Source organism: Scyliorhinus canicula, chromosome 13, assembly GCF_902713615.1.
Source record: "Scyliorhinus canicula chromosome 13, sScyCan1.1, whole genome shotgun sequence".
NCBI lineage: Eukaryota > Metazoa > Chordata > Chondrichthyes > Carcharhiniformes > Scyliorhinidae > Scyliorhinus > Scyliorhinus canicula.
Genome location: NC_052158.1, coordinates 80,525,411 through 80,538,851, shown reverse-complemented (window position 1 = coordinate 80,538,851; position 13,441 = coordinate 80,525,411). Strand labels below are relative to the sequence as shown.

The 13,441-nt window shown below is 48.3% G+C and overlaps 1 protein-coding gene across 5 annotated transcripts in view; it reads left to right on the top strand.

The window, feature by feature from the left end:
- LOC119976225 (hepatocyte cell adhesion molecule-like) overlaps positions 1-13,441 on the top strand; it is an 86,281-nt gene that overhangs the window by 36,391 nt on the left and 36,449 nt on the right. The window contains exon 1 of one of the 5 annotated variants that reach the window (XM_038816556.1): positions 5,430-5,519. The exons of the other annotated variants lie outside the window; for them this stretch is intronic. The gene's annotated coding sequence lies outside the window, so the exon portion shown is untranslated. Of the gene's footprint in view, positions 1-5,429; positions 5,520-13,441 lie in introns of those variants that run through there. 5 annotated transcript variants of the gene reach the window in all.

Here is a 13,441-nt window from a genome sequence, read left to right as displayed (position 1 = left end):
GCTAGTGACAACCAGGTAGAGTGACCACAAGGCTTCACTAGTTTTACAGACTTCTCCATATAACAGGGTGCCATTGACGTTATGCACATTGTTTTATGGGTGCTACATGTCAAATCTGCTGAAAATGATTCCACTTCCTCAACATCCAGCTGCTGTGTAACCATACACCGAGAATCATACAGGTCAATGTCCGAGCAGCAATCTTAATGCTTTAATTTTGGTATGCCAGCTGAATTTGAGCCATCTGGTCTACTAGGTAACCAGGACCAGTTCCTGACCACAGGCTGGATTCTCCGCCGACGGGATGCTCCATTTTGCCAGCAGGCTGGGGGTTTCCTGACGGCGTGTGGCTGCCCCACAATGGGAAACTGCATCGACAAGCCGGTGCAATGGAGCATCCGGTCGGCGGGGTAAAACACAAATGTGGCACAGCGGGGTGGAAAATCCAGCCCCACATGTCTGTTGATGCCAGTGTATAACCCATGCAGACATGTGCAACAAGCATATAATGAATGCCACACCGCCACATGAACAGTGATGGAGCAGATCACCGACATTCTGAAATAAAGCTTCCATTACCTGGAACATTCTAAAGGAGATATACAGTATTCAGCAGAGTGGGAGCCAAGCCTCAATGTGGTCTGCTGCATTCTGAAAGGTCCTGTCATAATGAAGGCAGAGCCCTTGCCACCAGCTGTACAGTGATCAGCTGAGGAGCAGGAAAATGGGGATGAGTAGAAGGAGGAAAAGACAGGGAGGAGGCAACCTAGATTGCCACTTTCTGTTGGAGTTGTTTGTAAAGAACTCATCCAACAGAGACCTCCATTCACTAATTTCAAATCTTACCTTGCCCCATCACTAACCATCAGCTGGCCACAATGCAAATATAAAACCACCACCAAATAAACATTGCAAACCATATTTATCATGGACTTCCTGCTATACTGCATACAAAGGTTAACAAGGCACCCTTGACTTACTGCCTGTCTTCCATGTGCATTTGCCTGTCTTAGCGCTCCTATCCAGTGATACCCCAGTGGCTGAAACATGGCTGGTGGAAGACTACTGAATTTCACTTAGGTGGCCTGACGGTATGGCTTCAAGAAGCTCTGGCAGAAGAAGGCCCAGCTTGAAGCTGCAGTATCTCAACATTAACAACAGCAATCTGGGCTGGCTGACAGGAACCAGAAAGGAAACAGGCAGAGTTGCAAGGATGGGAGGATGAACGCTGTTCGCCCAAAAGCAGACAATAGGTTCATGCTCCATGGTGGTGCTATCTCTCCCTCAATGTTGATGTCTCAGCAATCGCAGTAACCTGTTAGAGAACAGATTTACAGACTGTCGTGATACTCTATAAGCTGCTTTGCACTCCACAGCCATAAGGCAGCAGCCTAGCCTGGTCCCTGTATTGCGAGAAGCGACATGCATTCATAGGTGGGGACCTGTTCTCCACAAACAAAAGGAATATGCTCAGCTATGCACCTTTTCTAAATTTTTCAGAAACTTTGGGAGCCTGTAATTCCCCACTGCTTTCTCCATAAAAATGTCTTGACCAATCAGAGTCATCTAGACTGGCTTTTAAAGCAGACCAAGGCAGGCCAGCTGCACGGTTCAATTCCTGTACCAGTCTCCCCAAACAGGCGCCGGAATGTGGTGACTAGGGGCTTTTCACAGTTACTTCATTTGAAGCCTAATCGTGACAATAAGCGATTTTCATTTCATTTCAATTAGCACCCCTTCCTCCTGTCACATAAATTTGAATTTTTTCATAGAAATCCCTTGTTGGAACCAACAATTGCACGGACACGTGCTTGTAGGATTAGAATAGCAGTTTTAATATACTCACAACAGAGCCAGCCTATTAGCCATTGATCTTTCGGTGAACTGGCCGGCTGACCCTGTGGCACTGATCTTTATACAGCAGCTTCCGGGGGAGGAGTCCTGGGCAGAGCCAAGGGAGAAGCCCCATACAACTCGTGCATTCCCAGAGCTACTCCCCCTGGAGGACAGGTAGTGCAACTGCACATACAATACAGACACATGTATATACAGATTATAATCCGGTGTGAATCACATTCACCACATCCCTACAGTGCAGAAGGAGGCCATTCAGTCCATCAAGTTTGCACCGGCCCTCTGAAAGAGCACCCAACCCTATCCCCCTAACCCACCTCGGGCAATTTAGCATAGCTACTTATCCTGCACATCTTTGTATTGTGGGAGCAACCGGAGAAAACCCACGCAGACATGGTAAGAATATGCAAACTCCATACAATCACTCGAGGTCAGAATGGAACCCGGGTCTCTGGTGCTGTGAGGCAACAGTGCTCACCACTGTGTCACTGTGCAGCCCCCGTGCTTTCTGTGATTGTTTGTTGTGATCATTTGAAATTAAGCATTCTTGGGTTTGCCATAATAAGTCACAGATGAAAATTTTCAGTCACATATTTTCATTGATACAATGTGAAGTATTGTATGAAACGATGTGTAACATTGTCTGGAGTGCTGCATTGTCGGAGATGACCCTTCGCCGGGTGGGAGAATCGCCGGGGATCGACGTGAATCCCGCCCCCACCATCCTTCCAATTCTCCCGCCCCCCAAAATTAGGCCCGGCGTGAGTCGCGCCGCCCACCTCGGAGAATGGCGGGATCCGGCACAACTCAATGGGCACCGGGGCCGCCTAAATTCTCCAGCACGCGATGGGCCGCAGTCCCGCCCGCCTGTAGCCGGTCCCGCTGGCGTAAATTAGAGTAGGTCCCTTACCGGCGGGACCTGGCGGCGGGGGCGGGCTCCGGGGTCCCTGGCGGGTCGCGAGGGGATCTTGCCCCGGGAGGTGCCCCCACGGTGGCCTGGCCCACGGTCGGGGCCCACCGATCCACTGGCGGGGCTGTGGCGTGGGGCACTCTATTCCTTCCGTATTGGCCATTGTGGTCCTCCACGATGGCCGATGCAGAAGTGAATCCTCACGCGCATGCACGGGGATGACGCCAGCATGCACTGGTGCTCCCGCGCATGTGCCGACTCGCGCCGGCCAGCAGAGGCCCTTCGGCGCCGGTTGGCATGACGCCAAGCGCCTATCCCGCCGGCCGGCGGGGTGCCAACCACTCCGGGGCGGGCCTAGCCCCTGAAGGTGCAGAGGATTCCGCACCTTTGGGGCAGCCCGACACCGGAGTGGTTCACGCCACTCCGTCCCACCGGGACACCCCGCCCCGCCGGGTAAGGGAGAATTCCGCCCGATGAATTTCAGATGTTACATTAACCCCAGGCCCTCTCTGCCCTTGCGTGGGCGTAACAGATCCCATGGCACTGTTTTAAAGAAAAGCAGAGGACTTATCCTAAGTCTCCTGGCCAATATCTTAATCAAACAAAAACACAGATTTAACAGAAATATGTTGGGGGGGGGGGGGGGGGGAGGGACTGGCCCTCCCAAACCTACAGCCACAGCAGAACGAGTGTGGGGATGGGTGAAAGAACCAGAAACGGAATAGATGAGGATGGAGGAGAACTCCTGTAGAGGGACAACCCTCCGAGCCCTAGCCACGGCAGCACTCCCATCCCCGCCAGCCAAGCACTCAACAAGACCAGTGGTGGTCGCCACACTGTAAACCTGGAATCAAATAAGGCAGTGCTTCAGTCTAACCAAAATGTCCACTATGCTCCCCATCGACAGCAATCACAGGTTCGTGCCAGCCATGTTGGACACCACCTTTACGAGGTGGACACAGGACCGGGGGGGGGGGGGGGGGGGGGGGCAGGGTGACTGCTAGGCACTTTTATCCGGAGGATAGACTAGCAACGTTAGAGGAACTGATAGAATAACTACAGCTATCCAGCGGAAATGAACTGCGACACCTAAAGGTGAAGAACTTCCTCTGCAAGGAGATGACATCATACCCACAGACCCCGAGACATTCAATATTAGAGGAACTATTGGACGTGGGTAATCTGGGAGGGGGAAACTGCGGGGACCTATTCGGACGACTACTAGAAGGTGCACGCTCCCCACTGGACAAGACATGGGAAAAATGGAAGGCAAAACTCGGGATTGAAATAGGGTGGAGACTCTAGAGCGAAGCACTGATCAGGGCCAACTCCACTTCCACGTGCTCAAGGCTAAGCCTCATACAGCTGAAAGTGGTGCACACAGCACAACGAACCAGAACCCGAATGAGCAGCTTCTGCTCAGAGGTGGAGGACAAATGTGAATGGTGCCAGCGAGGCCCAGCCAACTACACCCACATGTTCTGGTTGGGTTCTGGCAGGCTTCTTTGAAGCAATGTCCAAGATTTTGGGGGTGAGGGTGGAGCCAAGCCCGAAAGTGGCAGCCTTCGGGGTATCAGACCAGCCAGAAGTATTTGTGGGGAAGGGGGGCCTTTATCTCTCTAATCGCCCGCTGGTGAATCCAGTTCGGCTGGCGATCAGCAGTGCCACCCAAAGCTCCAGACTGGCTGGCCAACCTGTCGGAATTTCTCCAGCTTGAGAAAATCAAATTCACCCTTTGAGGGTTGGAAGAGGGCTTCCATAAGAAATGGAAGCCATTCACCAACTTGCTCCAAGAGCTGTTTTAAGCCAGCAGCCAATAGAGCAAAGGATTGGATGGAGGGGGGGAGGGGGGGCACTAAGGCACCAAAGAACAGGAAGAGGAAGGAAAAGAGGGGGGTGAGAACAGGAACAGCCGAAATAGACAGCAGTGGGGGGGGGGGGGGCAAGAACAAGGCCACAAAAGCAGGGCCCTGCGACAGGGACGAAGGGTCCCAGGTCAGAATGGGGGTTGGCCAAGGCCGAACCAACCTGTACCAACCCCTATCCTTGGGTAGAAAAGTCCATTCCAACTGGCAAAGAAACATAACCACATACATGGCCGAGGGCCGTGCCAGGGTCGGCACGAGAAAACAAGCAAAACCCTGCCAAAATGTATATAAACCAAGACACCAAGGGGAAACCTAAACAGGGGAGGGGAGGAAGAGGGAGGGCATCGCTAACCAACGGGAGGGAAGAGAACTATTTATATGTAAATACACGATGGCCTCATTCTGTAAACTATGTAAAAACTGCAAAATGTCAATAAAGATTTTTTTAAAAACTAAAATAGATTTTCTGGTCATTATCACAATTACTGTTTGACTGAGTTTGCTGTGTGCACCTTGGCTGTTGAATTCCTGCATTAAAACAGTGACCACTCTTCAAAAAATACTTTGTTGTGCATTCAGATGTCTGGTAATCATGAAGAATGCTGCATAAATCCAAGGCTTTCTTTCTTTTTGTAAACATACGGATATTCGCAATAGGAAGAGCAGCATTTTCCATTGCCAGCATAAAGCACTTCTAGTTTAGGTCTATTTACAAGTCCTGGGCAACCACATTTGCAGGAAGTGACATCAGCTGGAGAAAGCTCAAGCTCTGGTATTCTGAGCTTCAGCAGCAGCTGGAGGCCCTCCGGCGCATTCATAAGGCTGACAGCTACGTGGACAGTGGCAGAGATGGAATCGTTGATCACCAAGCAGCCAACTGAGACCAGGTAAGTGATGCAGGAGTCCCTTGGGTGTGTCTCACTCTTGAACCGGTATCAGTTCTAGAAACTGGTGGAGATGATGCTTCCTCTGGGGAGTGCAGCCAGAGCCAAGTCAACAATAGCACAGATGGTGGTGAGGAAGGAGGGAGGGAGAGGAGGAAGCTTGGGAAGGCAACACTGATAGGATTCCCATTAGAGGAACAGAAAGGTGTTTCTGTGCCACAGACAAGAATCCAAGATGGCATGCTGCTTCCCAGGTGTCAGGGTCTTGGATGTCACTGAGCGGCTGCAGAACATCCAGAGGTGAAGGTGAACAGCCAACAATAGAGGTAGAAAGAGGGGTGAGGTTCTTCAGGCAGATTTTATGGAGATAGAAAAGAAGCTAAAAAATAGGACATCGAGGATTGGAATTTCCAGATTACTCTCAGATTACACAGCCATAGTCAGCATAAAAATGGGAAAATCTGTGGGGATGAATGAATGGCTGGAGAGATGGGGCAGGAGAAAGAGTTTTAGATTCCCAAAACACATAGGGTTAGGTGGATTGGCCATGCTAAATTGCCCGTAGTGTCCTAATAAAAGTAAGGTTAAGGGGGGGTTGTTGGGTTACGGGTATAGGGTGGATACGTGGGTTTGAGAAGGGTGATCATGGCTCGGCACAACATTGAGGGCCGAAGGGCCTGTTCTGTGCTGTACTGTTCTATGTTCTACATACTGGTTCTGGGGAAGTGCAGACTGCAGGCAGAATGGGCTGGGCTGGACAGTTTCCTTATCAGACAGTTTGTTTGTGCTGTGGGAGAGGGTTTAAAAACAAATTTGGCAAATGGTTGGAAAGCAGGATGTAGCATCAGAAAGGAGAAACAAGGTGCACACTGAACCTTGAGAGGCAACAAGCACTAAAGTAAGAATAATAAGGTATCACATGCGGACAGACTAAGAGGGACTACAGTAAGGTCAAATTCATGCTCATGTGCATGTATATGCAAGGAGTGTGGTAAATAGGATTGGTGAGCTGCAGGCGCAAAGGGGCACTCGGGAATATGATGGTTTGGCAATAACAGAGACTGGACTTCAAAAAAGGCAGGACTGGGTATCAAATAATCCTGGATACAAGATGTTCAGTAAAGATAGGGTGGAAAAAATCGTGGAGGGATATCGGTTCTGTTTAAAGAGAAGATTGTAGTGCTGGAGAGTGAGAATTTCCTACTGTGACCAAGCGCTTTTAGGAATGATAGTCTGAGACAACATGAACAGTCACCCGATCATGTGTAAATTAGTTAAGGACAAATCACGTTTAACCAAACTTATGCCTGTTTGGTAAGGTCACAGAGACGGTTAATCAGGATGTGGCCCATATGGATCTCCAAATTATATTTGATTAAGTGCCACATAACAGGCTTATCAGCAAAGTTGAAGCTCATGAAATAAAATGGACAGTGGAAGCATGGATACAAAGTTGGCTGAGAAGTGGAGGTTGAGTACGAAAATACAGCATATGAAGCATATGGTTGATTGTGTCTTATCCTGTCAGGTTTTTCCCAGCATACTGTCAACGAAGCCTCACAAAATCAGACCATGTACTAAGAAAAAATAAACTGAAAAACCAGTGGCCAATCGTAAGGTTCTGGGAACATAGATGATTAACGTGCATTAGCCACTTTCAGTCATCTCCCTCATCCTGAAACTGCTGCTCAGGTCACCAGTAAGTCAAACTCAATTCATAGAAACTAATTACCAACCCCACCAGCCTTGTGTGGTCAGCAATGTCCTGCCACACAGAGCACCTGATGACAGTGGTGTATAACAGCTCACTCAGAGTCCAAGCTGTCGCGGATATAGATGGTAGAGGTCGTGGCTTTCTTTCCATCACCATGGCTGAGCAGGTATCTTTTGTGCTCTTAGCACCTACTGCTAGTGACATGTGTTGAACGGATTGGCAGGTTGTCTGGCTGCAGTATGAACACTCCTTTCTTTTAAAATTTTGATTCCATTCTTTACATTACAAAGCCAATGTGCAGAGTGGACAGGGCGAGGCCCTTAATCCATCTCCTTGCCTGCTCCAAAAAACAACTCTAATTCAGTGGTATTAATTGTATTGTTCTTTGTTCTTTAGTGTTTTGGTCAAGGGTGGTATCATGACCAGCATAGGCTTGGAGGTCCGAAAGGCCTGTTCCAGTGCTGTACTGTTCTTTGTTCTTTGTTCAAACTGAATCCAATTCATGGTCGCCACAAGAGAGACATGCAAGATCTGAGCTGACAAGAAAAGGCATTGCACCTCATCTTGGGCTTGACCTGGCGCTCAGTCTTTGCCAATATGAACACTCCTTCCTTGGCCACTAAGTCCTGGGGGTGAGGCTCAAACCCAGAAATTCTGACCTCGAGCCAGGACACTATCCACAGCGTCACAAGGCCTCTACAGGACAACAAAAAAAGCTTTTAAAAATGTAAACGTGAAACAATAATCAAAATGGCTGAAAAACGTATTTCAAATTTAAAATAAAGAAGACCTTAATGCTTTTTATCTACTCCGCTGTGTGCAATGTTACTGCACTCAAGTCTAAATTTGGTAACGAGACCAGAATTATGGTGGGAACTTGAAGTAACTCGAAATGTTAACCCTGTTATAGAAACAACCACATTTTATGTTTAAAATCGAAGCAACAATTTAAAATCATCTAACCTGTGACCTCAGTCCCCTTTGTTGGCCAGAGATGTCCTTAAAATAAGGAGCAATGGGTTCCAACAAATAACCAATGAGTATCTTTGGGGGGATGGGTTATTTTTGAGTTCAGCTAGCTCCACCCACGACAATCTCATTGACTTCATATCGCAGGATAATTACCGGAAGCAGCAGTTTACTTTATAATAATAATCTTTATTGTCACAAGTAGGCTAATATTAACACCACATTTATTCTGTATACACCTCCTGCTGCCTCAGGAAGGCAGACAGCATTATCAGAGACCCCTCCCACCCAGGACATTGCCTTCTTCCAGACCCTTCCATCAGGCAGAAGGTACAGAAGCCTAAAGACCCGCACATCCAAACATAGGAACAGCTTCTTCCTCACAGCTACAAAACTCCTCAACAACTCCCCCTCGGACTGATCTACTCCCTGTAAGAACACTATTCACGACGCCCTATGTTGCTCTTACTCATGTATTTGCTTTGTTTGGCCCCTTGTTCTGCACTGTAACCAATCACTGTTTATCGATGTACCATTTGTCAATGTTCTCTGTTGATTATTCTTTTTGTTTACAATGTACTTACTGTGTACGTTCCCTTGGCCGCAGAAAAATACTTTTCACTGTACTTCAGTACATGTGACAATAAATCAAATCAAATCAAATCAATTAAGTTGGTGTGAAAATCCTCTGGTCGCCATATTCTGATGCATGCTTGGGTACTCTGAGGGAGAATTTTGAATGTCCAAATGATCTAACAGCATGTTTTTTGGAACTTGTTGGAGGAAAGCGAGGCACCCGGAGGAAACACACACAGACACGGGGAGAACATGCAGACTCCACACCCTTGAAGGGCCCTCTGGGTCCATCGGAGGGTACTCCCAATATTTTACCATCCCCCCAAGGTTGTCCCCCACCCATGCATTCCCAAACCCCAATCTTGCATTCACCCATCACCCTCAACCACGTTTCCTGGGCGGACCAGTTTGGCACCCTGCAAGAACCCAAAACAATTACCCAAATCCCAATCCAACACCATGCACCTCTGATCCAAAGTGCTGAAGATCTGCCGGCTTGTGATTGACTGGCACATTGCTGAGGTGGGACGTCCTGTCACTGATGGCCTCCAGTCTATTAATGGCCAATGGCTGCAGGTCAGCCAGTGATCTCCTTGGTGGGCTCCCCGCTCCTCGACTTGGAGAAGGGGCAGGAAATCTAGTGCCTTGTAAATTCAGCCCAATGGCTCGGGAAATCAGATCCTAGGGTAGAAGGTACTCTGCAGGCAAATAGTAGCTCAAAGATGAAAGTTATCCAGGTATGTCTTATCCCCAAAAACCAAGACAAGTCGAACCTGGCCAATTACAGCCTGATAACCTACTCTCAATCAATAACAATGTGATGGAAGGTGTTGTCAACAGTGATATTGAGCAGCAGTTACTCAGCAAAAACAGTGCATCTCCATTTTGAGGCACCCCCAAGATCGCCTGCCTGCCTTTGACGTGCCCCCCCCCCCCTTTCCTTGGCACTGCTGAGGCTTCAAAGCTGTGACCCTCTGATTGGTAGGTGCCTGCAATAATCACCATGGTCGGGAGAGGATGGGACAAGAAGCCCACACTCCTCCCCATTGAAGCTAATTAAAAAGCTTGATCAGGGTTTGCCCAAGGAGGTGGGTAGAATATGTAAAGGGGCATACAGGTTTCAGAAGCTGCCAGTTTCTGAACAGCTGAGAAGAGGTCAGTTTCTGTCGATGCGATTTTGGTGTCTGAGCTGGACGTGTGGTGGATCCAATACACTCCTGCAAGAGTCTCTGCTATTGTTGTCTGCTGCGCTGTCGATAACATGGAATCTCCAAGGCATCATTACAACTCCAAAAGAGGGTAAAACGTGCAAAGAGAGAACAAGGCACTAGTTCGTGCAGACGACACTAAGGTGAGTGGTAAAGCAAAAAGTGCAGAGGATACTGGAAGTTTGCAGAGGGAGTTGGATAGGTCATGTGAATGGGCGAGGGTCTGGCAGATGGAATACAATGTTGACAAATGTGAGGTTATCCCTTTTGGTAGGAATAACAGCAAAAGGGATTATTATTTAAATGATAAAATATTAAAACATGCTGCTGTGCAGAGACCTGGGTGTGCTACTGCATGAGTCGCAAAAAGTTGGTTTACAGGTGCAACAGATGATTGAGAAGGCAAATGGAATTTTGTCCTTCATTGCTAGAGGGATAGAGTTTAAGACTAGGGAGGTTATGCTGCAATTGTATAAGGTGTTAGTGAGGCCATACCTGGAGTATTGTGTTCAGTCGTGGTTTCCTTTCCTGAGAAAGGACGTACTGGCGCTGGAGGGTGTGCAGAGGAGATTCACTAGGTTAATCCCAGAGCTGAAGGGGTTGGATTACGAGGAGAGGTTGAGTAGACTAGGGCTGTACTCGTTGGAATTTATAAGGATGAGGGGGATCTTATAGAAACATATAAAATTATGAAAGGAATAGATAGGATAGATGTGGGCAGGTTGTTTCCACTGGCAGGTGAAAACAGAACTAAGGGGCACAGCCTCAAAATAATGGGAAGTAGATTTAGGACTGAGTTTAGGAGGAACTTCTTCACCCAAAGGGTTGTCAATCTATGGAATTCCTTGCCCAGTGAAACAGTTGAGGATCCTTCATTAATTTTTGTAAGATAAAGATAGATAGTTTTTTGAAGAATAAAGGGATTAAGGGTAATGGTGTTCAGGCCGGAAAGTAGAGCTGAGTCCACAAAAGATCAGCCATGATCTCATTGAATGGCGAAGCAGGCTCGAGGGGCCAGATGACCTACTCCTGCTCCTAGTTCTTATGTTCGTAATGAGACCGTACACTTGGCACTGTCCAGGTGACAGTGGCAAGTGGGTTTGGGCACATGGTGCCCATACTTTGAATGGGATCAACACACGTCCATCATCCCAGGACAGTAGAACCAGGGGCATGGCTATCTGTTCAGAAGGAAGGCTCCAGTTGGCAACATGGGCACATCTGACTGATTCTGGACTCCATGGCAATACGGAACAACAGGATAAACCACCAAAAGCAGAGTTACCCGGAGATGGCTGAATGCCACAGGAGGCTATGCTTCTCCAGGGTGATCATGACAGACATCCGTGCCCTCGTCACCAAAGCCTTTGCAACTTACAGCACTGGCCACCATGCTCTGTCAGTGACTGTCAAAGTCACTCCGGCTTTGAGGTTATTTGCTTCTGACTCTTCCATTGATCAGCTGTAGACCTTGGTAGGATCCTGCTCATGACTGCACACCATTGCGTTTTGCTGGTCACTGATGTCCCCTTTGCCAGAGGTGGATAGGACATTCATTCAATGACAGATATTGCCTCACGGGTACAGATTGTATTCTGTCTCCGTCACCAAATTCCCCCACGTGCAGGGAACTATTGACTGCACCCGTCTGGCCGACAAAGCACACAGTAACAAGCCAATGAGATTCATCAACAAGAAAGGCATCCTCTCCTTCAAAGTTTAACTGGTCTGTAGCCACAACAGGTTAATCTTCCAAGTGTGCACTCACTTTCCAGGCAGCTGTCAGAACTTATTCATCTTCCTCCATTCCTGGTTTCTCAGATCTTCAGTCCAATCCCCAAGATGCCTGGATGGATCTGAGGGGACAAGGAAAATCATTTGAAGACATTGGACCCGCTACAGGAATCCCAGACAGAGGCACAGAGACAATCCAACCAATGCCTTTTGCTTAGAGAACAACCCCATTAAGTAGGCCATTGGGTTTCTGTCAATGCGATTTTGGTGTCTGGGTTGGACGTGTGATGGATCCAACACACTCCTGCAAGAGTCTCTGCTATTGTGTTGTCTACTGCGCTGTCCATAACATGGGCCTAAAGAAAGATGTGGACCTTGAGGACAGCCAGGCCCTGCAAGGTTAGAGCTCATTGAGGTAGGCGGAGGGGCAGGTGATAATAGAGAAAGAGACATGGAGGCAGAGGGAGATAATGCTGAACAGAGAAGGGCCTCTGATGCATCACAAGATGACCTCCTTCCGGCAGCCTCTGGGAACATGATGCTTTCTCTTCCTCATGGCCTCCAGTGTTACTTCCAGGTCAATGTCAACAAAGCCAGTGGACGCCCTGACTTAGGTTTCAGGTCTCCAGCCCCCCCTATGGCTGGTGAAATGGAAGATTTTGGAACAATCAACAGATTTCTCCCTCAGGACATTCAGCAGCATCAGTGCTGGCCCACCCACGTCTATCCCACCCACTCTGACTGTAATGGACTGAAATCCCATATCTAAATAAATTAAAGGCTCACAGCCATTAAAACCTGAACATGAATCGGTTTACCACCAGAGGTGAACTTTTGACCCCAAAACACCCTCGTTCCTGTTTCCTGCCTCTGTAGCAAAAATGTAGCCTGAATCTCTGCCCACTGCCACTGATAAATATCTGCAGAACTTTTGACCTTTCAAGTGTTTAATTCCAGTGAAGTAAAATTGCATTGCATAATCTCAGTTTGCACTGAGTGCTGAATTTGGTGCATTTGAGTGCTACAGTGAGAGTTTGGTGACTGGGGGAGTGCTGAATTTGGTGCATTTGAGTGCCACAGTGAGAGTTTGGTGACTGAGGGAATGCTGAATTTGGTGCATTTGAGTGCTACAGTGAGAGTTTGGTGACTGAGGGAATGCTGAATTTGGTGCATTTGAGTGCTACAGTGAGAGTTTGGTGACTGGGGGAGTGCTGAATTTGGTGCATTTGAGTGCCACAGTGAGAGTTTGGTGACTGAGGGAATGCTGAATTTGGTGCATTTGAGTGCTACAGTGAGAGTTTGGTGACTGGGGGAGTGCTGAATTTGGTGCATTTGAGTGCCACAGTGAGAGTTTGGTGACTGAGGAGGTGCTGAATTTGGTGCATTTGAGTGCCACAGTGAGAGTTTGGTGACTGAGGGAATGCTGAATTTGGTGCATTTGAGTGCTATAGTGAGAGTTTGGTGACTGAGGGAGTTAGGTAAGGAGGGAGCAAGGTGCTCCTTTCATTTCATTTCCGCAAAGAGCGAGAAGGGAGCCAGGAGTTCACAGAGAGTGCAGCTGACTGGGAGCAGAGTTGGAGGGCGGAGATCCAGTTGATCCACAGGGAAGATATAGTCTGTAAAGTAAGAGGGTATGGAGGCTAGGGCAGTTGCATGCTCCTCCTGAAGGATGTGGGTGTTGAGGGATACCACCGGTGTCCCCGCTGACTATACCTGCGGGAAGT